This window comes from Anticarsia gemmatalis, chromosome 22 (assembly GCF_050436995.1).
Source record: "Anticarsia gemmatalis isolate Benzon Research Colony breed Stoneville strain chromosome 22, ilAntGemm2 primary, whole genome shotgun sequence".
NCBI classification, from domain to species: Eukaryota; Metazoa; Arthropoda; class Insecta; order Lepidoptera; family Erebidae; genus Anticarsia; species Anticarsia gemmatalis.
In genome coordinates this window covers 4394291-4418628 of record NC_134766.1, presented here as the reverse complement: position 1 = coordinate 4418628, position 24338 = coordinate 4394291, and the positions used below count along the sequence as shown (strand labels likewise).

At 36.7% G+C, this 24338-nt stretch overlaps 1 protein-coding gene across 2 annotated transcripts in view; it reads left to right on the top strand.

The window, feature by feature from the left end:
* Positions 1-227: 227 nt before the first annotated feature.
* Cbp53E (Calbindin 53E) overlaps positions 228-24338 on the top strand; it is a 95239-nt gene continuing 71128 nt past the window's right edge. For both annotated transcript variants that reach the window (XM_076129438.1, XM_076129437.1), the window contains exon 1: positions 228-343. The gene's annotated coding sequence lies outside the window, so the exon portion shown is untranslated. The remainder of the gene's footprint in view (positions 344-24338) is intronic.

Genomic DNA, 24338 nt, shown 5'->3' with positions numbered 1-24338 from the left:
CAACCCACCAAATTAAGTAACACACAGTTTTATGCGAACATTTAAAAGGCATATAACTTCTAAAACGGGTAGGTTGCTCACAGAATCATGTAGAGTTTTCCACAACACGACAAAATTGAGAAGACAGTTTTTTTATAGTGAATTTTCGAGGATAAAAGCTCTCGTATTCAGTCGGGTTGTGTCGTCCGGAGCAGCCCCGCCCACCGTAGCAACCCCTGAATTCATTCATTCCTCATTTGGGGCTCGCCCGCGTCGGGTGTCCGTTACGGTCGAAAGTCGCGAGTTTACGTCAAATATAAACAAATTGTTGTTCACAATTTCAACAAATACACTCGGAATAAAGGTGAGTCGTTTTACTATTATAGATAATAATCTTTTTAATATTATAATGTGTGAATGATTCGTCAACGTGGTTTTATTGTCGTGAAGCGCGTGTCTGTGAAAACAGGTTGGATGTCTTTCAGTGCCTTTTGAATTTAATTTGGAATTTTCCAAGGTGTTCTCTTAGTCCTTGATAGATTTGGAAGGATGTTTAAATATGTAGTGTATTTACGAAGGTTTTTATTTAACATTGTTTGTTTTTGTCCTGGTTTCAAACAACGTTAATATGGTGACAAATGAAAGGTTGAAGAATGAGAGATCGTTAGAAGCAATCATTTTCACTGGAATGTCAGACAGTTGACTAATGATTTCGCCATTCAATATTTTATTTTCTGTTGGGATGGAATTTATTTCTAATTGCTTTGATGTTCGTTTCATAAATACGAGAGGAAATATAATGATTTGTAATATAAAATAAAATTGAGCACTAGAACAATATAAAATGCTTTTGAATAATTTAAATCTCGAAATAATTGTTAAATTAATACCTTTAAAAAATTATTTACTCCAAATTATTACGTGTGGTAACACAAATAAATTTTTAATTCAATATATTTATGACACTAAAATTGAAAACCTAATATAATTATATCGTTTAGATACATATTAATATTGTACAAAAACTTAGCTATTATTGGACATTTCTAAACAAAGATAAATGCGTATTTGTAATAGTAACAGACGGTCACGTTGAGCCGTCGAGTTAATGAGAAACAAAACATGAAAGACTCTACCGAAATACAGAGAGAATATTGTATATTTTTTCACGAAAATAGTTTCATATCTTGCATACATAGCTGACTCACGCAACTTCGCTTGCGTCACATAGAAGAGAATGGATCAAAATTTTCCCCGTTTTTTAAACATTTTTTAGAGGTACTCTGCACCTATTGTAGCGCGATGATATATAGCCTATAGCCTTCCTCGATAAATGGGCTATCTAACACTAAAATATTTTTTCAAATCGGTCAAGTCGTTTCGGAGGAGTACGGTAACTAACATTGTGACATGGGAATTTTATATATAAGATTAATACTGAATAAAATATTATGATACACTAGCTGACCCGCGCAACTTCGTTTGCGTCACATAAGAGAGAATGGGTCAAAATTTTCCCCGTTTTTGTTACATTTTTTACTGGTACTCTGCTCCTATTGGTTGTAGCGTGATGATATGTAGCCTATAACCTTCCTTGATAAATGGGCTATCTAACAATGAAATAATTTTTCGAATCGGACCAGTAGTTCCTGAGATTAGCGCGTTCAAACAAACAAACAATCAAACAAACAAACTCTTCAGCTTTATAATATTAGTATAGATTGCTATTACATGTCTATTTACATTATTTAAAGCAGTGGTATAAACTGGCACCTCCCACGCAAGTGGTCGACGGTTCGAACTCGAGACAAGTTATCTGTCAATTATAACTTACTCTTACAGTGATGGAAAAATATCGTGATGAAACCTTGCATACCTAAAAAGTTCTATAGCATATTCATTTCTTGAGGGCGTACAAAGTCTCCAGCACTTGATGATGATGGATGATGGACTCAAGACCTAACTTCTCCCTTAACCCGAGACACGAGCGCAGCAGTGGGACGGACATTTAAAAAAATTACTGTACAAATTAAATGTTATAAAACGTTGTCGTATAATATGTTATGTTATACCACCTCCCAGGACGTGACGGTTTAGCTATGGCAAGCACCGGACTATGAGAGTAAAGTAAAAGCGAGTGTACCTGTATACTGAAAACTAAAACAATTATTATAAAGCTTCCCAGCTTTATAATAATTGTTTTTTCTCTTTATAATAAGAGTTTGTTTGTTTGTTTGAACTTGCTAATCTCAGGAACTACTGGTCCGAATTTTGTGAGCCTATTGAGTAGGCTCGTATGTTATTTAATGCACACACCATTCGGTTTTGGCAGTCACATTACCCCGCAGCCGAAAAAAAACTTGATGATCAAACCTTTTCATAGCCTTCATAAAAAAGTCTATGTTAAAAACCTTTATTAAACTGAAAATATGTCTGAAACATAATAGATTTTATTTGAGAATAACTTCATGAAACGCCGTAAATATCTTGGAGTAATAAAAAGGTTTTATTCATAGAACGGGCGAAAATAACCTGAACTTTAGCGAGACCTTTGTGAAATAGCTCACGTTGGAACTTGACTTAGGCGAATTTTATAAAAGCAATAAGTACCTATATGTATATTGGCTTAGCCTTTGTTCCAAACTACGTTGGAGTCGGCTTCCAGTCTCACCGGATGCAGCTGGATACCATTGCTTTACATGGAGCGACTGCCTATCTGACCTCCACAACCCAATACCTGGGTTATAACACGATACCCTTCGGTAAGACTGGTTGTCAGACTTTTAAGCTTCTCACTACTGTTAACGACTTTCAAAGATCTTCGAAAATGACAGCCGGGGCCCATAATTTTACGTACCCTCCGAAACACGAAGGAAGTCGATATGAGTAAGATGGTCACCCATCCACAGAACAACCTCGGCAAACGTGGCTTAACATCAGAGATCGATCCGCGTGCCTGTCGTTAACTAAGCCACGAGCTTCTCTCTATTAATATACTAATCTAGTACAAAGAATATACCAATAGTTTAGTTCAGTTTCCTCGATATTGTTTGTCTGCTTTATGTAACTTTGTACCGGTACCGTGCATGGAATACATTTGGCGCGGTGAAGCAACGTCGTCGAGGTCATATTGTAGAAGGCTGGCCGTTTTATTTGAATAAATTATGTCACAGTTGTCAAGAAGGTAGTAATAGTCGATTGATGGGCGTTAGTATAAATATTAGGTCGGGGAAAAAGTCTTTTCGCATTATAGTATGTATGAACTGGTAATAAAATCTCTTTGACTTCAAGAATCACAAATGAGTACACGGTTCATTAGCTTTCTTCCAGTGCGCTCGTGAGGTACCCATAAATATCGAGCTTTTTTGTGTAGAGAAAAGATTTTATTACAAGTTCATACATACTATAATGCGAAAAGACTTTTTCCCCGACCTAATATGTTTTGTATTAATTTTAACCTTGACTTACGATTCAGTTTCCGAAAAAATCTTTGAATTAAATGTCCGTCTAGGCGACTACTACTCGCCTATCGTTGTGGCAATATTTTTTAAAATTTGGTATAGCATTTAAGCAAGACTAGCTATAGTCCGACATCTTATCACAGTGCACGATACATCTAAAATGTAGTTTAGAAGTTAGTTTACCACCCACGTTTCGCCATTAACCTTAAAATTTGAACAAGTATAACAATTGAAATCGTATAGCAAGCTATTATTGCTGATATTTTACTTTATTCATTCTTAAACGACCTTACGTTTGAAACTCGACCTTACCTTGACGTTTTGAAAGTTTTAAAAATAAACTTGCTTCTAATTTACCACTTATAAAAAAGCACAGTAATCCTAATGATATGTACAATAACTTTTTTAATACATTTTGCACTGAATTTGACTCGGTGTTTACTTCCAGAACGGTTACGGTCCAAGATAGCGCTACCTTTAGTGAATGGGCTACTATAGGCATATATAAGAGTAGGAGAAAACTTTTCGAGCTGTATGAGGAAAGGAATCACAATAGAAGTGAACATTTTCAAGAATATGTAAAAAATTACGCAAAATTATTTAGACAGGTCTGTAAATTAGCTAAGTCTCGTTACTTGAGTTCAAAGATTAAAAATAGTAATGACAAAATTAAAATGACTTGGAGAGTAATAAATGGTGAGACTGGAAATGTAAAGGGCCATGATCGTGAGTTTAGCTTGAATGTTGGTGGCAACACCATCTCAACGGATTCCGATGTGGCCACAGCTTTTGAGGAGTTTTTCACTGACATTCCAGTCTCGACTACCGAATCTTTGAACTCGTCACCTACTGTTGCTGAATCAATTCTGAAAGAAAATGTTAATATCTGTAATGCAATTTTTAGGTTTGACTATGTCTCGCATGTAGACATTATAAAAGCTTTTAATACTATAAATGTGAAAAATACTGTAGACATTTGGGGTAATTCAGTAGTTATTACAAAAACTATTATTGACTTAGTTGCACCCCAATTAGCTGTAATATTTAACGAATGTGTAAGTGGTGGTGTGTTTCCTGATCGAATGAAAGATAGTAAAGTAATACCACTCTTCAAATCAGGCAGTACATCTGACCCCACTAACTTTAGACCTATTTCTGTACTGCCAACATTCAGTAAAATTTTTGAAAAATTAATATTAGATCAGTTACTTAGTTTTTTTAGTAAAAATAAATTATTACATAGCAAACAATTTGGTTTTACGAGGGGTCGCTCCACTATCGATGCTGGTGTTGAGCTTGTAAACCATATTTTTGATGCCTGGGAGGACTCACACGATGCTCTTGGCATCTTCTGTGATTTATCCAAGGCGTTTGACTGCGTCCCGCATGAAACATTAATCAGGAAGCTACATCACTACGGTGTACAAAATGCGGCTCTGAATCTTCTTATCTCCTATTTGAATAATAGGATTCAGAAAGTCGACGTAAACGGTGTACGATCTGCTGGGTCGGTGGTTAAAATGGGTGTGCCACAAGGTTCAATACTTGGCCCTTTTTTATTTTTAATCTACATTAATGACCTACCTCATCTTGTTAAAAATAGTCACGAGATAGTATTATTCGCTGATGATACATCACTTTTATTTAAACTTAAACGACATCAAACTAATCTTGACGATGTGAATAATGCTATCTCTAAAGTGGTACATTGGTTTGATGTCAACAATCTGCTATTAAACGAGCAAAAAACTAAATGCATAAAATTTGTAACACCTAATGTCAAACCAGTGAAAACTTTGATAAAGATTAAGAAAGATGAGCTGGACCTTGTGGACACAGCCAAATTTCTAGGCATTACAATAGATTCGAAGTTACAGTGGGGTCCACATATATCACAATTGTCGAATAGACTTAGTTCTGCAGCCTTTGCGGTCAGAAAAATTCGCCAACTCACTGACATTGAAACAGCTAGGTTAGTCTACTTCAGTTACTTCCATAGTGTCATGTCTTATGGAATTTTGCTCTGGGGTAATGCTGCCGACATCCAAACCATCTTTGTGCTGCAGAAGAGGGCTATTCGTGCAATTTATAACTTAGGCAGTAGACATTCACTAAGGGAAAAATTTAAGGAGATAAATATATTGACGGTGGCAGGTCAATATATATATGAAAACCTAATTTATGTACACAAAAATATAACACATTTCAAGAAAAAGAGCGATATACATAGCATTAATACACGAAACAAAAATAAACTTGTTATTCCAGCCACTAGGCTCCAAAAAATAAACAAATCCTTCAGAGGTCAATGTGTGCGATTCTACAATAAAATCCCTAGTGAAATCAAAAATTTAAGCTTCAATAAATTTAAATTAGTTATTAAACGCAACTTATGTCTAAAAGGCTATTATACTGTTAAAGATTATTTGGACGATAATAAAGCTTGGGACTGTGCTGCTTCTACCAAGTCTGTTTCAAATAATGTACTAATGTTTTAATGTACAATGTTTTACTGTGTCCTACCAATAAGTTTCCTTTTGAAGATTATTACAATTTTTATTAGCTTAAATTTTAAATTAGATTTATTTACAGCTTTTTTTTGAGTGTACACAGTAAATCATCAAATCATCTTGTATCAAGCAAATTGACATTTTAAAAGAGCAAGCCGTGAGTTTCTTGCCGTTTCTTCTCACGAGCAACCAGCTTTTCCGAAACGGACAAAAGAAATACAAATACGTGACTATTTCAAATACTTTGTAAAAAGTTTACGAAATAAAGGATATTTTGAATTTGAATTTGAATTTGACCTGAATATGCCAGCAAATGAGGCTAAAAAGAGGAGAGAAAAAAAAAAGTGTTTCAAAGTAATTCTTGCGTCAATATTCTTCGCAATAAATAAGAAAGTAGCAAATAATACCATAATCCGTGGGCTCTGTCGTCTTGGGCCCGAGTTTGTTTAACTAATGACTTCTTTTGTGGGGAGTTTGTACGTATTCAGTAGGTACTGTACGCCCCCAGCGACGGCAGTGAACGAAGGGACATATTTAGTGTCTGTTTTGATGAAAAATCGTGTGTGAATGATGCGTACGCGATCTTTTGATGCCTTTAGTGCTTTGGAGGGCACGTAAAAAGTTAGTTCCGGTTGTTTGTAAAAGATAACAGTCGTTTTGCCATGTCAACGGCCTTCGGGCGGCTTGAACAACTTTGACACTAGGTTGACCGGTTAGTGGTCAATCTAGTGTCAAAGTGTTTCAAGCCGTCCGAAGGCTTTTGACATGATGAATTAATTAATAAAGCTTTAAAATAAGATATCACTGCATACGCTTGCTGTGTCAATACATCGAACTATACAAACATTTACAGCAAGGACTCGCATGAATGAAATTAACCTTTGAAAATAATGTCACGGTGTACGCTAGTTTCGCGGCTGGTGGATATATGTATACAAATTCAGAATAAGGTTAAATGTATTTATTAATTATTATATTACTAGCTTACCAGCGCAACTTCGCTTGCGTCACAGGAGCGAGAATGGGTCATAATTTTCCCCCTTTTTGAAACATTTTTCGTTGCTACTCCGTTCCTTATGTTTGTAGCGTAATGTTATGTTATCTTTAGCCTTCCTCAATAAACAGGCTATCCAACAGTTAAATAGATTTTCTAGATAAAGAAACAGCAAATATACAAAAATAGCTGCAAGAATTCCATCTGATATTATCCCAAAATCTTCAAATTAGTACCAGCTCTTGCTTTTACAACGTTAAGTAAGATTTAATATCTCTAGTTGGTATACTTACAGGTTTCGTGGAAGTTAATACCTCATAATATATTAATGGTAACACTGAATAATGTCTAATTTGTCGGCTAGAGGGTACTCGAGCTCATTGCGTATTAATACCAGTAATGGATGTTAATATAATCACGTCATTTTGCGTGGGAAGTGTAAACTGCGGCAGTGACTGAATGACATTTAATTGAATACGACTAATAATTATAATTTCCTTATAGCCGATATCCGGCTACGGTCGCTAATTTTATGGAAGCCGACCTATATGCATGACTTTGTTTATAGTGTCCAAGTATGAGCGCAATACACTACATTTCACATTCTTTCACTCTCATAGCCCCGTGGGAAGCTTACGGACACGACCAGAGAAAGAGTTCGGGCGCAGGACCAACTTTTACGTGCTCTCCGAGGAACGGAGCTCTACGACCTCAAATTCCTAGTACAACTATTCAGTCAGGTCACGTATTGACAACTGTTTGAAAGCCACTATGCGGTACGATGTTTTCTCCCGTAGATTGTAGTGATACGTTACGTCAAAGCAGCAATATACTGAATAATTGTTTTTTCTTATAACGGGAATCATTTTTCGTAACATAGTAGGTACGTAAACGACAACTTCGTTAATAATTCCGTAATCCATAACACGAAGAAAATAAGATTATCTTAACACAATCTAAAGTAAACATACTTTTCAATAATATTTCGGAAGCAAACAAAAACATTAAGGTTTTATCACATTATTTGTTGAGAAAGGCCCTTCGTAGTCAAGGCTACACAAATCTTTGATACTCAACGAATTTAGATTTTAACCTACTCCCCCATACTCATTAAATAAATAAATATTATTGGACAACTCACACGCGGTCATTTGATTCCAAACTAAGTAGAGCTTGTACTATGGTAACCAAATAACTGATAAACATACTTATATACTTCTAAATACATACTTATATAGATACATTAACATCCAGGCTCAGAACAAATACTCGTGCTCATCACACAAAGATTTGTCCCGGGTGGGATTCGAACCCACCACACGCGGCTCCACGGTTGTTGCGGCGAGGTGACCGCTTAAACCACTGCGCCAAACGTGCAGTTAAGATAACGCCTAACGTGCATTCATTGAGGTTAGTACACGAATGGCATCTTTGATTCGTTCTGCGACTTGTAAGTTAATTCTCTACCACTTTCTACTGTCGACAACCGCCTAGCTATCGAGAAACTTTGTATAATCTGACTAGCTAACTCGCGAAGCTTCGTCCCCGTTTGAGTATGATTTTTTGCTGGTACTCAGCTCCTATTGGTCGTAGCGTGATGATATATAGCCTATAGCCTTCCTCGATAAATGGGCTATCTAACACTGATATAATTTTTCAAATCGGATAAGTAGTTCCTGCGATTAGCGCGTTCAAACAAACAAACTCTTCAGCTTTATTATATTAGTATAGATATAAATATATTAATATAGAATATAGATAAGCGCCTCTAACGGACGTCGTAGGAACTATTTTGGCAGTATATTTTAAATGTCAAACTTTCAATACCTACTCGACAGTACCGATTGTAGAGAATCGTGATTAGTATAGCGGTAGTCGCTTGGAGACTGCCACCGCAGTGGTTTAGGTCGCCACGCCGATACCACTGCGTCGGGAGATCATGGGTTCGATTCCCACACGGAACAATTATTTGTGCGATCCACAAATAATTGTTTCGGGTCTGGTTGTACCTTGTGTCCGTTGTTTGTATGTTTGTAAAAGTCCCCGCGACACAAGAGCTATTATTAGTGCGGGAGTTGTCTTTTTAAAAAAAGACTAACATCATTGAGTATATAGGTTTACGTAGCCTTGTGTACGAAGGGCCAATGGCCTTGAATTATACTCCTAGCCTTCTCGGCGTCCTTTAAATTAAATATCACAATAAGATTAACTAAATGGAACCTTTTGAAGGTCGTACGCTATCAAAAGAGGTAAATATTTGGTGTATAAGTGGTGACGTGGAGGCACGCGAGTTCAACATGCGATGTCATGGGCAAACGTAGAAATTGAGAGCTTAGCGACTGACGTGACGGTACTTCAGTGTACGCCAGGGTTTAGTGTATCACGTATCTCAGCTGGCAACCATTTGAAAGCCGCTACCAACCATTACTACCTGCTTGGCAACCATTTGCTGTCCATTGGTCCCCCCTTAGATTATAGTGTCAGTGGTCACAAACCACGCGGACGAAGTTGCGCGCAAAAGCTAGTTAATATATAAACTGTGTCTGTGCTATAAATTTTCACCGGCACGATTTGGCCTAAAATGTCTACATTTTAATACAGCATGTTAACAACCTAAATTCTTTATTATAAGCTCTATTTAATGAGTAGTTCTGACTTTTTGCGTGTCCATAATTATATACTTAGCTCATTTAGTATATGAGTTTAGCACGAAAATTAGTAAGTCACTAAAGAAATCGGAGTTACCAAATAAAAATGAAATTTATTACTTAGTTAATACGCAGTAAATGGGAAAGAGCTAATGTCTAAAAATGTTCACTTCCAGTAGCTCGATTCTCTGCCACTATCGACTACCGTAAACCGGCTAGCTATGGAGTTGTTTTGTATGAAAATCTGATCAGCGCCTCTAACGCACGTCGTAGGAACTATTTTGGCAGTACATTTTAAATGCCAACCTTTCGATACTCGATAGTACCGACTTTAGAGAAGCGCGCTACAGTACTTGACTTCCAGTCAAATCAGCAACTCTTTACGAAATGTCAAAAACACATTTTAGTATAGAAATACGGTGTAGTGACGTCACAGACTCGTGTTTTCGTTGGCATCAAATGAGTACCCAATAAAATGTTTCGAACTGTAAAAATTATAATTTTGAAAAAAATAAATTGGCCTGATCATTTAAACTTTTACGAGTATAAGTTTTGTCATTTCTCGTTAACCCAATACTCCCATATTGTTGTGTATCTGTGCGAAATTTCGTTAGCGTGTAAAATTTAGGGTGAAAACAATCTGTAGTTTAAAATTATTCTGAATGGGAGCTTTAATTTATCCACTACTTTCAATGACTTTTTTTTCTATGTTTACGCGAATGCTGAAACATATAGTATACGGATAGTATAAAATAAAACAAATTTATGAACAGTTATGAAATTGTAATTCTAGTTCTAGAACACACATAAAATCAAATTAAGTAGTGACGTAAAAGAAAAATTGGAAAACTATTTAATTAAAGAAACGTTTAATTTAAAGTTACCGCAGTACGTCGAATAAGTGGAAAGTTATAAATAATTATGAAAGGGACTGTCACACGCACTCGCGCGTAATTATAAAACTTTGTAGCGCTAAAGTGTGGCTCAATCTGTAGAATATTCCAGTTGCGTGAGGGCGCGTTCCCACAATGTCGTAACGACGACACTGGACGACTGTCGTCTCTAGCTGTTCCCAGTACAACGATTGTTTGTCGTCAAATTTTTTTATTTTTAGTGACTGTCGTATCTAGCCGTCCCCACTGTCACGATAATCTGTCGTCACTGCAAAAAGTGTAGTAGACGACAGTAAGTCGTGTCGTTCTATATGTGAACACCTACATTTAAACATATAAGCCACGACACTTTAAACTACACGATTATCTATCGTCACGACATAGTGGGAACGCGCCCTCACGCTGCGTGTTGCTACGTATCACCTTTAGTATAACGCTCATCATCAGCCTAGCATTTCTTCCAACTATATTGGAGACGGCTTTCGGTCTCACCGGATGCAGCTGACGAGTATTTCACATGGAGCGACTGCCGGACCTCCACAACCCAGTTACCTGGGTTTTAACTCGATACCCTTCCCTCTTCGCAAACGGACTTAAGTTTGTACAATTTGAGTCTTTTGTGGCGCGGTGGGCTCTGTATCCAACTGATGATCGATATCCAACGAGGTCTGAGGTTCAACTCCCGAGCCGGGCAAAGTATTTTAGGTTTTTTCTAATTTATGGTAATATTTCTCAATAGTAGTCCGGTATTCCATAACATGGACGGTAAAATAGGCCTGTCCTTTATTACATCGGACTAACATTTAAATCGTGAAACGAGATGTATTTCATGTACTTTTGCTCACGCCTTCGGGTATAAGAGGCGTGATTTTATATATGTACTAGCTGACCCGGCAAACGTTGTTTTGCCATGTATATTAAAAAATATATATTGTCACTTAGGGGTATGAAAAATAGATCTCAGACCTACTCAATATGCTCACAAAATTTCATGAGAATCGGTCAAGCCGTTTCGGAGGAGTATGGCAACGAAAACTGTGACGCGAGAATTATATATTTTTTTTTTTGTGAATCTAAACCATTCTCAGATCCCCTTGAACACTAACAAAAATTTCATCAAAATCGGTCCAGTCGTTTAAGAGAAGTTCAGTGACACACTTACAGAAGAATTATATATATAAAGATGTACGTTTGTTCAATTTTTCGTAGACATCCTGAAAGACAACTATATTTATAAAACGTATTGATCGTATAATGGTCAGCCGTGAGTAAAGGTATTTACGTCACATCATAGTTCGAATATACTTCACAAATTATACCTACATAACAATAATTATCACGACTTTTACCCATGGGGATAGGCAGAGACCTTACTCCACTAACTCCAGTCCCTTCAAACTTATTTGCTTCCTACGCCCCCAAATCTTTCAAAAAGATTCTAGTTTGGTTCTTATATGACAAGTAATTAAAAGTAACTAGGTAAGCAGCGCAGCTCCACTCACGCCATTTTTTGTTTATTTTTCGCCTATATAATCGTGGCTTAGTTTACAACAGCCACACTGATCGATCTCTGAGGTTAAGTTACGCTTGCCGAGGTTGTTTGGTGGATGGGTGACCATCTTATACATATCGAGTTCCTCCGTGTTTCGGAAGGCACGTTAAATTGTGGGTCCCGGCTGTCATTTTCGAAGATCTTTGACAGTCGTTAACAGTAGTCAGAAGCTTGAAAGTCTGACAACCAGTCTTACCGAAGGGTATCGTGTTATCCCATGTAACTGGGTTGTGGAGGTCAGATAGGCAGTCGCTCCATGTAAAACACTGGTACTCAGCTGCATTCGGTGAGACTGGATGCCGACTCCAACATAGTTTGGAACAAAGGCTAAGCGAATATATATATTTCGCCTATATAAACCTTTTATCGTGTTTTAAATACAATTTTATAAAATCTATAAGTCAAATTGGTTGAGCCTCTTTTCAGTTTTGCGCTTGGCAACACATTTAGCGATTATTTTTTTTTGTGTAAAAAATAAAAGTGTCCTATGCCTCTCTCCTAGTTCTAAGCTACCTATCCACTTATTTAATATAAAACTCAAACTACTACTAAATAATAAATAATAATAATGTCCTCCTAGCCGATTACTGGCTATAGCTGTCAATTTCATTAAAACTGGCCTTCTGTGCAGGACTTTGTTTATAGTGTCCAGGTGTGTGCACAATACACAGGTACACTTTCTATTCCTTCACTCTCATAACCCAGTGGGACGGATAATTGACACGACCAGTGAGGGGTCAGGCGCAGGGCTGATGGCTTTACGTGCTCTGCGAGGCACGGAGGTCTATGTCCTCACCTTTCTGACTCCGGGCAATCCCTGAAAAAATCTTGACAGAAAATTCCAGGAAATACTTTTTGGCCCGACCGAGGATTCAAACCCTGCCTCTTGCGCGGCATTAAGCAGCTCTGTATTCAAAGTTTAAAATAAATAAATAAAATATAAAACTCAAAGGTAACTGTCTGACTGACTGACGTAGTGATCTATCAACGCACAACTCAAACCACTGGACGGATTGGGCAAAAATTTGACATGCAGGTAAATGTTATGACGTAGACACCTGCTAAGAAAGTATTTTGATACAAAGGGATAAAATAATGGATGAAAGTATAAACGCGCATTTAATATCCAGCAAGTGACACCGACATTGAAACTAGTTTTATTAGAATTTCTATATTTATTGTTGGTGCATTTACAATCGATCTACTTAACATTATTGCCTTCGCAACAAAACAAAATACCAGCACTGTATAAGTTGAACACGGGTGAACAGATCGATAGCTGCAATAAATAAATTATTTCCATGCCACGTGGAGCTATTTCTTTAATATAAATGCTATTTTGGGCGCCTCGGCCTTTGTGTATTGTCTATGTGTAGCTTATTATGGTGACGTTATATGATGTACAGAGGAACTCTAACAACAGCCGTGCGAATCGATCTGTGATTTTCATTTGTGATTCTTGAAGCAGAAGAGATTTGATTACAAGTTCATACATACTATAATGCGAAAAGACTTTTTCCCCTACCTAATATTATGCATGTAGACTAACCAAACGATTACACGTTTATATGAATAATAACTTTTGCCCGCGACTTCGTCCGCGTGATTTGTGACTTTAGACCAAATTTTCATTAAAAATTTCATCCCCTATTTTACAATAGGGGTAGAATTGATAAAAATCCTTTCTTAGCTGCCTACGTCATAACATCTTCCTGCAAGCCAAATTTCAGCCGTCCCGTCCAGTGGTTTGATAGATCACTATATCAATCAGTCAATTAATCACCTTGAGTTTTATATCTATACTAATATTATAAAGCTGAAGTTTGTTTGTTTGAACACGCTCATCTCAGGAACTACTGTTCCGATTTGAAAAATTTCAGTGTTAGATAGCCCATTTATCGAGGAAGTCTATAAGCTATATATCATCACGCTACGACCAACAGGAGCAGAGTACCAGTAAAAAATGTTTCAAAAACTGGGGGAAATATGACCCATTCTCTCTTATGTGGCGCAAGTGAAGTTGCGTGGGTCAGCTAGTATTATATAGATATGATTTAAAACTCCGCCTGCTTATAATTTACTTACAAAGACTGTCGAGCGATAACTATGTACTTATGGATATAAAAGTCATGATTGCTGGCTTTTCTGTTTAAACAAGATTATTGTTCGTGTCTTTAAGTGATTCCGACGAATACATTCAATGAGTAGTTGCCGAAGCAAATAGTTAGATAATAATTCACTGAGAACATAACCTGCTGACAAAATATAGTTTAGTGCCTATTATTTTATTGAAAACTTTAATCGCGCAGCTTCGATAATGATTTTTCTTTGCATTTTGTTTGTTTGTTTTCCCCATAAAAACCTTTCTCGTAGTTAAAATAGTGGACTCGCGCTGTCACAATTTTTTGCTAATTTTTGTTTTTTTTACATAAATACCTGCCTGTGTCTTCAAGACAATTTTACAAAAACAATAAAAGGAATAGTTTGAGCCGTCCTTGAGTTTTGCGCTTAGCCTGCAAACCACGGACACAAAGAACAACCAGACCCAAAACTATTAAATATTTGTCCCGTGTGGGAATAGAGCCCATGACCTTTCGCACTGGTATTGGCGTGGTGACCACCTTAATCACTGCGCCACGGAGAACGTAAAACTAGGTATTATATTAGGTCGGGGAAAAAGTCTTTTCGCATTATAGTATGTATTAACTTGTAATAAAATCTTTTCTCTACACAAAGCTCGATATTTTGGTACCTCACGAGATCACTGAAAGAAACCTAATGAACCGTGTACTCATTTGTGATTCTTGAAGCCAAAGAGATTTTATTACAAGTTCATACATACTACAATGCGAAAAGACTTTTCCCCCGACTTAATAGTTATTGTTTTCAGTATAAAAACGTTATATAAGCGCGACAGCATAATAATATATGAGACACATGTTTCAACGCGTCAATAAACGATATTGACGAAATAATTGCCTTCATTCATACCCCGTGGAACTTTTAACACATAATAGCATTGTTATAGCTCACTATTTACGAGGAGACTACCAAATGTCGTCAATGTTTTAGTGACTTGTTTAAAAATGCCGTATTTTTAAGTTACTTGTCTTTAGAAATTGATGCCTCTCATGCGAGTGGTCGCAAGTTCGAACCCGAGGCAACACACCAAAGACTTTTCTAGTGTGTATCCTACTAATATTATAAATGCGAAAGTTTGTGAGTATGTATGGATGTGTGCTATTCTTTCACGCAAATACTACTGAATCGATTACGAGGTACGTAGGTGATTTTACAAATTCCGCGCAAAGATTTATGGTGGTTAAGTCCGTTCAATAGGTCGTAAGAAACATAATGACATATATATTGAATAGACATATTATAAGTATCCCACAAAGAATTCCTTGCGGAGTCTAAAGAAGTATCCAAGTAGCCCTTAACACCACACCTACGTAAATAATATCTCGCCGTTTATACCCTAAAGTTTAGGTTTCTGAAATACGAACATGAGTCGTCATTTACATCCGAGACCGACAATTTACGTGACCTCCGAAGCTCGGAGACATCCAGTTCAAATACCACTATGCGGTCACCCACCTATGGGAGCACCACGCCAAGGTTTGCTTAACTCACAGATCGTTTGAAAAATGGTAGAACACAGTAAAAGACAAACACAATAGAATATATATTTATTAATCAGTATCAATACACATTCCGTTAAATCGAACTAAGCCACCGGCACAGCCATCTCCGACGAATGCTGACTTCAGCAGTAACAGATTCTGCCAATATTTGTCTTTAACTATAGTGCGCTCTGGTTCTGCCAAATTCGGCAAGCTGGTTTCTTCTTCAATCTCCTTTTTCATCCCGTTGACCTCTCCTTGAGCATCTGGCAAGACGATTTTAGTCGCCTTTGTCAAGCTGAGTTGTTCGTCAATTTGGTCTTTTATTCCCTTAAAGTTCTTTACTTTAGCCGAATTAATCAAACTGGATTCGGCTTCAATCGGCGTCTCAACCCTAGCCGCACCACTTTTGTCAATTACATTTTGGCCAATACCAGCCTTTTCAACAACGCATTCACTACTTATACATAAACTAGATAATATTAATAAAAAGTATTTCATTGCAACGTCTTCGTTGCAACCCGTTTGGTAAATGACTGCCAGTTAACTGTTAATTGATTTCATTTGAGTAATGTGTTTTAAATGTCGACAATAACTAGTTGATGTGTTTGTTACTTAAATTATTGACAATAATTTTCTTAGAAGATAAGACAGATAAAATACAATGTAATTAACAATAATAGGTCCGGATTTTAGATTATAATATGTACATTTTTAATTACTCGAATGAAATTTGATACACAGATAGACAGTTTGACAGACAGTATATTATTATAACCCAAGTACACACTTACCCTCTTAATTTTTATTCATAAAAATAAATGAAGTTATGAAAGGCTTATAAAGTGTTTTGTTTCTTTCACTCCTTAGCGAAATGAAAGAGAGAAAACATATTTTAGTAGTTGTTTAACTAAACTAGGTTTATAGTGTGTTTACGAATAAGAGGGATAGGATACTTTTTACGCAGACGAAGTCGCGGGCGGAAACTAGTTTTATATAATCGTTAACATTTTAAGGCAAAGTACAATTCACCATTGACTTTGTATTCACTTAAAACACTAGTGTCCCAAATAGTTTTATCTTTGAAGGCAGTTGAAATGCGGGTTGAGAAATTATCTTCATAAAAATATGTAATTAGTGTTTCATTACCCAACGACCGTTAATTAGCACACACGTCACTGTGCGTGGTGTCTGTAACACAGAGGCTTGAGGACCAGCTCTTGGTATTATGTATGGTATGTATCGTGCCGTACTACTATATGATATTATTTTGGTTGTAAACTTCATGTTTTTGGATACGCTAGTATCTATTTCGTATGCAAATAGTTGAAGAATGGACAAAATCGATATAAAAAATATAGGACTTAAATATTTCATTTCGACTTAAATGCACGTGTTATCACAATAATAGTTGAGATAAATAACTGCGGTCCGACTAAATGCTTTCTATTATATATGCATGTGAAAACTAGTTGTAAATGTCAACACAAAAAAATAACCGGCTTCCTACGAGTCGAACTCAAAGGGTACCGTACAAAAAGAATAAATTTGTTAGGTGGAAACCCCCATCCTACTATCCTAATAATCCTACTAATATTATAAATGCGAAGTTTGTGAGAATGTATGTATGCATGTTTGTTACTCTTTCACGTAAATACTACTGAATCGATTACGATAAAATTTGGTATATATGTAGGTAGCTGACGACCCAGAATAATACATAGGGTACTCTTTAACGACTTCTTCTTTTTGCGACTTTGTATGCGTGGAAACCCTTCCCGTGTAAATCCCGATTCCTTGGAAACTCCGGGATAAAAGTCCTATAGGTATGTTATTTTGGGTCTTCGGCCACCTACATACATAGCAAATTTCATCGTAATCAGTTTAGTAGTATTTGCGTGAGAGAGTAATAAACATCTACAGCCTCCCTCGATAAATGGACTACCTAACACTGAAAGAATTTTTCAAATCGAACCAGTAGATCCTGAGATTAGCGCGTTCAAACAAACAAACAAACTCTTCAGCTTTATAATATTAGTATAGATAATCTTATTTGCATAAGTTATATTATCGTTTGTTACCCAGCAAGTGGCCTTTGCAAATAATAATAAAACAAAATCAATATTAAAAACATCATAGAGATTTAAAATTATTATCACTTGTTTCAACGGTGAAGGACGAAATCGAGACGAAACTTTGCACGGCTAAAAATTGTTTTACTCATTTCTTGATTTCCGAGCCCTTAGTCAGCGTGGCGGAAAGGCCTAACCCATCTCTCTATTCGGGAGGAGACCCTTGCTCAACAGTGGGACAGTAATGGGTTAAATTTATTCATTTATTTACAGAGTAACGTATACATAAAAATCACAAACATACAATTAAAAAAGATCAAATCTTATATAAAACTAGCGGACCCGACAGACGTTGTCCTGTCTACACGTCAAAAAAACATTGTCCAGCTGACAAAATTGTGAATCTAAACCATTCTCAGATCCCCTTGAACACACACAAAAAATGTCATCAAAATCGGTCCAGTCGTTTAAGAGAAGTTCAGTGACATACACACTTACAGAAGAATTATATATATAAAGATACCCAATTATAGAGTTACCAAAATTTATAGACAGAAATTTAATTTAAATAACCTAATATAATACATAAAATAATAACATTAAATTAATACTATAGAAAATATAAATAACATAACATAATTAAATTGCATACTAGAAAAATTGAGGAGATTAGTTAACAACGCGGATCAATCGAGCGTCGCTTGTTGAGGTTGTTCTGTGGATGGGTTAAATGAAAGGTTTAAGGCTAGAAATATATTTATTAATCTATACCGATACAAATACCGTTGAATTTGACGAAGCCAGTGTAACAGGCATCTGCCACTATGGCAGCAAAGGGTTCACGAGGCTCTGGAGTAGGTTTTGTTGAAGGTAGTCCAATGTTCATATCAGATTCACTGGCAGGTACTAAATTTGGTAAGACGAATTCGGCCAGTCCTGCTTTACCCATTCTTAACCGTTCTCGTATAATATCTAATATTTTGTCACTTGATTGACTTATCACAATATTTGAAATTAAAATAAAATGAATGAAGAATAAATATTTCATTTTGTTTTATAGACGTCGCGCGTCGCGTCGGTACGAACTGATTTGTTTTACAAGAATGCTGTTTAAATGAGGTTTTAATTGTGATTTAATTTTACTGAACTTGATCTGTGGCCTTAATTTTGTAGACATTACCTTACACACCTTAAAATTTCGCGTTTATAATAAACTAGAGGCCGCCCGCGACTTCGTCCGCGCTGAAACACTTCCTGTGTAAATCCCGATCCCTCGGGAACTCCGGGATAAAAAGCTGTATACCAAATTCCGTCGTAATCGGTTTAGTAGTATTCACGGAAAGAGTAACAAACATCTATATGTACATACATGCATTCTCACAAACTTTCGCATTTGTAACATTAGTAAGAAAGTAGGACTAGTTTCGCCAGCGACATTGTCCGGTTGAAAAAATCCAGTGGAACATCTATACTTATATTATAAAGCTGAAGTGTTTGTTTGTTTAAATGCGCTAATGTCAGGAGCCACTGGCCCGATTTGAAAAATTATTTCAGTGTTAGATAGTCCATTAGTCGAGAAAGTCTATAGGCTATATATCATCACGCTACCTCAATAGAAGCAAAGTACCGATAAAAAATGTTACAAAAACGGGGAAAATTTTGACCCATTCTCTCTTATATGATGCATGCAAAATTGCGCGAGTCAGTTAGTTATATATAATTTGTTAATACGGATTAAAAACGGGTTATTATAGATTAGATGAATCGTGAATGTCATGGCTTACTAAGTTGTCGTACAAAATGTTACATTTAAGGAAATGTGTCGCGTGTCTTAATCTCTACGAGGAAAGCAACGCAATCGTGACCGTGCAAGTCTTTTGTGTTCGTAGTGGCACTTAAAGCCCAGTGGCGTCTTATAACTGCTTGAGATTTTATAGACCAGTCGAGTGGAGGCACGCCACAGTTTCAATGTATCGACTAATGTATCTTAATGTGTTAAAAAACTTTGTTTAGTAGTTTAAACTATGTTGGTTTCTCGGTAACAATACTCTTATTATACACTAGTTTTTGCCCGCGACTTCGTCCGCAATGTTTGTAACTTAGGACAGAATTTTCTTACAAACTTTTATCCTCTATTTTATCCCTTTGGGGATACGTGCTCTCCGAGGCACGAAGGTCTATGACTTCAACTTCCTGACTCCCGGCAATCTCTGACAATTTCTTAACAGAAAATCTCAGAAAATACATTTTGGCCCGTCCCAGGATTCAAAGCATCAAAGTTTCGGATTACTAATTCAGAATATACTAGTTTCACGGCTGATTTTCCAAAACGGTAAAAGAAAAGTTAACGATGTACAACATTTTGAATTTAAAGTGTTTCAATTCCTAAGCCTTCAGATCATTCCTATTTACCTAAATTGCATTGATAGCCGTCCCTGTTTACCAATCAATGCCGTAGGTCTCAATGGTGGTAATCTAAAGTGAAATCAGCTATCTGAATGGGTGGGACCTGTGAATGTCGATTTTGCTTCGTATTGGCATTGGAGTGTCTCTTTGACGTGAAGCCTTTGATAGAAAAACAATAGGCGCTGAAGATTACGTCTTACCTGTAGCGCGATTCTCTGCAGTCAGTACTATCTACACTGTCGGTACTAAAGGCGCTCATATCCAGTTGTGCCCACCGGTAAACGATCTGTGGGTTAAGCAACCGTTGGTGCGGTCATTTTATAGATGGGTGACCGCAAAGTGGTATTTGAACTGAGCGTCTCCGTGCTTCGGAGGGCACGTAAAAAGTCTATCTCGGTTGTTGTTAATTAAGATAACAGTCGTTAAGCCATGTCAAAGCCTTTCGGTCGGCTTGAACAACTTTGACACTAGGTTGACCACTAACCATACGATAGATAGATAGTCGGTAAGATTGATATTTTAAAAGTTCTATAGAATCGTTCCTAAGGTATGACTGATAAGATTTTCAATTTGTCGATAGTCGATAGTGGTAGAGGTTCTTAATTTTTTTTCGATACTTGGCTTTACAATATACTTCGAGAGTTAAAGTTCCAATTTAATAACTAACTTTTACCTTAATTTACTAGACTACGAGAACCCACAATATTCATTAAGCCGTATAATAATAGAACATAACATATCTCGTTATAAAATAATTTCAAAGTTTCGCTACACATTGTAACTACATCAGGTAAAGCGAGAAATATAAGGTCTCCAATTAAAAGTTTGATCGCCTATGTATTCGATAATACCTCGAAATTGAACGTTAGAAGCGAAAGTATCGTTTGATATCACGACCCGTGGCTTGGGATTAACTACGCTGGCCTTTGATACCACTCAAATGGTTTTCTGAAAAGATTTCCCGGTTAATTGCTCTTTGCTTAAGGCTTACTAACTATTAGGAGTGAGAATCTTTTCGTTTTTGGTTTATACTACTGGTTATACATATACACTAATATTATACAGCTGAAGAGTTTGTTTGTTTGAACGCGCTAATCTCAGGAACTCCTGATCCGATTTGAAAAATTATTTTTATGTTAGATAGCCCATTTATCAAAAATGTTACAAAAACTGGCAAAATTTTGACTCATTCACTCTTATGTGACGCAAGCGGACTTGCGCGGGTCAGCTAGTACATAATATCACGCCTGTTATACCCGAGGGTGTAGGCTGATGTATGATATACTGTATACAACCACGTTTGACCAATGACAATTATACTCCATATCATAATGATAACGACTGTCAAATATTTCCGAAAATTACAGTCGAGGAGCAACTTACCTTGCCTTCCGAAACAAGGAGTAATCAGCATACATGTAGAAAATGGTCACCAACTGCTGACCAACCTCAGCAATCGTGACTTAACCTTATAGAAGTAGAAATGTTCCTCAACTCCGAAAAACCGTGGGAAGATAAGCAGTATATTTACCTCGTTGTGTTTTTTTATTCGTAGCCCTTTTCTTGCTGTTTCATATGTTCTATAAATAGTAGGACTGGAATCTATCAGTGAGACCTACGTTTAAGATCAAACAACATGTCACGGAGCAGACGGAAGCCGTCTATCTGTCTGTATAAATAAATATGTTTATGTACGTGTATTACTGTACACCTTTTGATCAGTATCTCGCAAATGACAGCTGATGAAAGCACTCTGAAAAGGATTTACTACATTTTAAATGATGCATGGCGCTAATGTTTTTTAAATCTATACTAATATTATAAAGCTGAAGAGTTTGTTTGTTTGAACGCGCTAATCTCAGGAACGGGTGCAAACTGAAAAATTATTTTACCTTTGGATAGCCTATTTATTGAGAAAGGCTATAGGCTATATATCATCACGCTACGACTAATAGGAGCAGAGTACCAGTGAAAAATGTTACAAAAACGGGGAAAATTTCCGCGTTAAGAATTGCTCTTGTGTAGCGGGGACTTCTACAAACATACAAACAACGGACACAACCAGACCCGAAACAATTATTTGTGGATCGTACAAATAATTGCTCCGTGTGGGAATCGAACCCACGACACTGCGCCAGGGAGGCAGTTGCGCGAGTGAGCAGTTACACCATGGATTTTTCAAAATTATGTGTGTGTTAGGAATAATAATCACATGCTGAATAAGGAAAACATCGTGTTAAAAGTTAAAATGTAGCATGCATAAAAAAAATTAAACGCATTTCTTGAAAATGTAATAATTAAATAACAATAACATATATGTAGAATAATATTTTAAGCTCTTCATATAAATAAAGTATTTGACGGAACATTTTCTGCCAAAAATAAAATTGGAAAAGCTTTGATCGCCGTGCCCGATCGAGTGTAATATTTGAACTTTGTGTAAAAACCAATACGAATTTCAGAAACCTCGTCAATATTATTAAAAGGTTACTTTGAAAATCGTTCGCTTGGAAATAATGGAAACCTTTTGATTTGTATTTTTATTTGTAATAATAAATAGATAGATACATTGTTACATATAGAAGTAGGATTTGAAGTAAAATTATGAAGTGAGTGAGGCTAGCTAGTAGTTACACACATATTCGTTTCGGCATTATTCGGCTAAGCCGGACGGCATAGCCGAACATGTGTAGAGATGAATGTACCTAATATATGTCACTAGCTGACCCGCGCAACTTCGCTTGCGTCACATAAGAGAGAACGGGTCAAAATTTTCCCTGTTTTTGTAAAATTGTTTACTGGTACTCTGTTCCTATTGGTACATAGCCTTCCTCGGTAAATAGGCTATCTAACACTGAAATAATTTTTCAAATCGGACCAGTGGTTCATGAGATTAGCGCGTTCAAACAAACAAACTGTTCAGCTTTATAATATTGGTATAGATATATGTAGATTTAACTAGGCAAGTCTGTCTGAAGGCTTGTTGCTACGTTACAGAAAGCAATTAGCAAAGCTTTGTATAATTAAGATGTAGGGCGGAACATGTTTGTGTAGATTTAATTATAATTATCTGAGGGTTTCGCTTGAAAACGCAACTTCGATAAAATATTGAAAATGTTCGCTTCTGATCTTTCTCTATTCGATTTTGACACGAAATGCACAGTATCAGATATGTAGGCTTTATACTCTAGTCGTATAGTTTGACCGACTTTATAAAAATGATAGAATTGTGATAAGAAATAAACGAAATACTCGTTACTTTTAACTAATTTTCGTTCATAACTTTTAAACTCTCGCGTTGCATGTTTAATGTATAATAGAATAAGGGAATTAACGCGAACACGCATTTTACCTTAAAATGCCTAACGTTTCGGCGCAGGTTGCACTCGCCGTGGTCGCAGGCTGACTCCTAATATTCGTTTTCGTGGATTATAGTAAGTTTTATTCACTTAGTAAGGGAAAATTTCATATACCTACACACACATAAATTACATTTATTTATAAGTCAATTTTCTTAAAACTCGCAAATAAGTGCATGGCATCCCTCAAGCCCGAAGTTTTGCCTAAAATCTTATAAAATTCAATTTGACTGTCAAGATCTTTAGTCCGATTGCGGATAAAAACGGCGCAGAGTAATCCGGGTTATTCCGGTGATCCCGGGTATACCGGTTATCCCGGTTATCCGGCCACTTGAAACTCCCGAGGGATTTCTACAGCGTTGTTGATTATGACTTTGTAAGATTTTTGTCGCTTTAGCAAGATTCTTTGACGTCCCGAGATAAATTCTGGAGGCTCTTTTTAAGCTTTCGTACCCGAAGGGTGAGGAAAAACTTGGGAAAAATTCTTGGCGCGGTCACTCCATAGATGGGTGACCGCATAGTAGTATTCGAACTGGGCGTTTCTGTGCTTCGGAGGGCACGTTAAAAGTCGGTTCCGGTTGTTATCTACTACGATAACAGTCGTTAAGCCACGTCAAAAGCCTTCGGGCGGCTTGAACAACTTTGACACTATGTTGACCACTAACCATACGATAAGAAGAAGAAGGAGAAACAGTGAGGAGCTCGTGGCTTAATTAACAACAGCCGCGCGGATCGATCTCTGAGGTTAAGCTACGCTTGCCGAGGTTGTTCTGTGGATGGGTGACCATCATATACATATCGAGTTTACGGAAGGCATTACTAGCTTTCTATACAAAAGTTT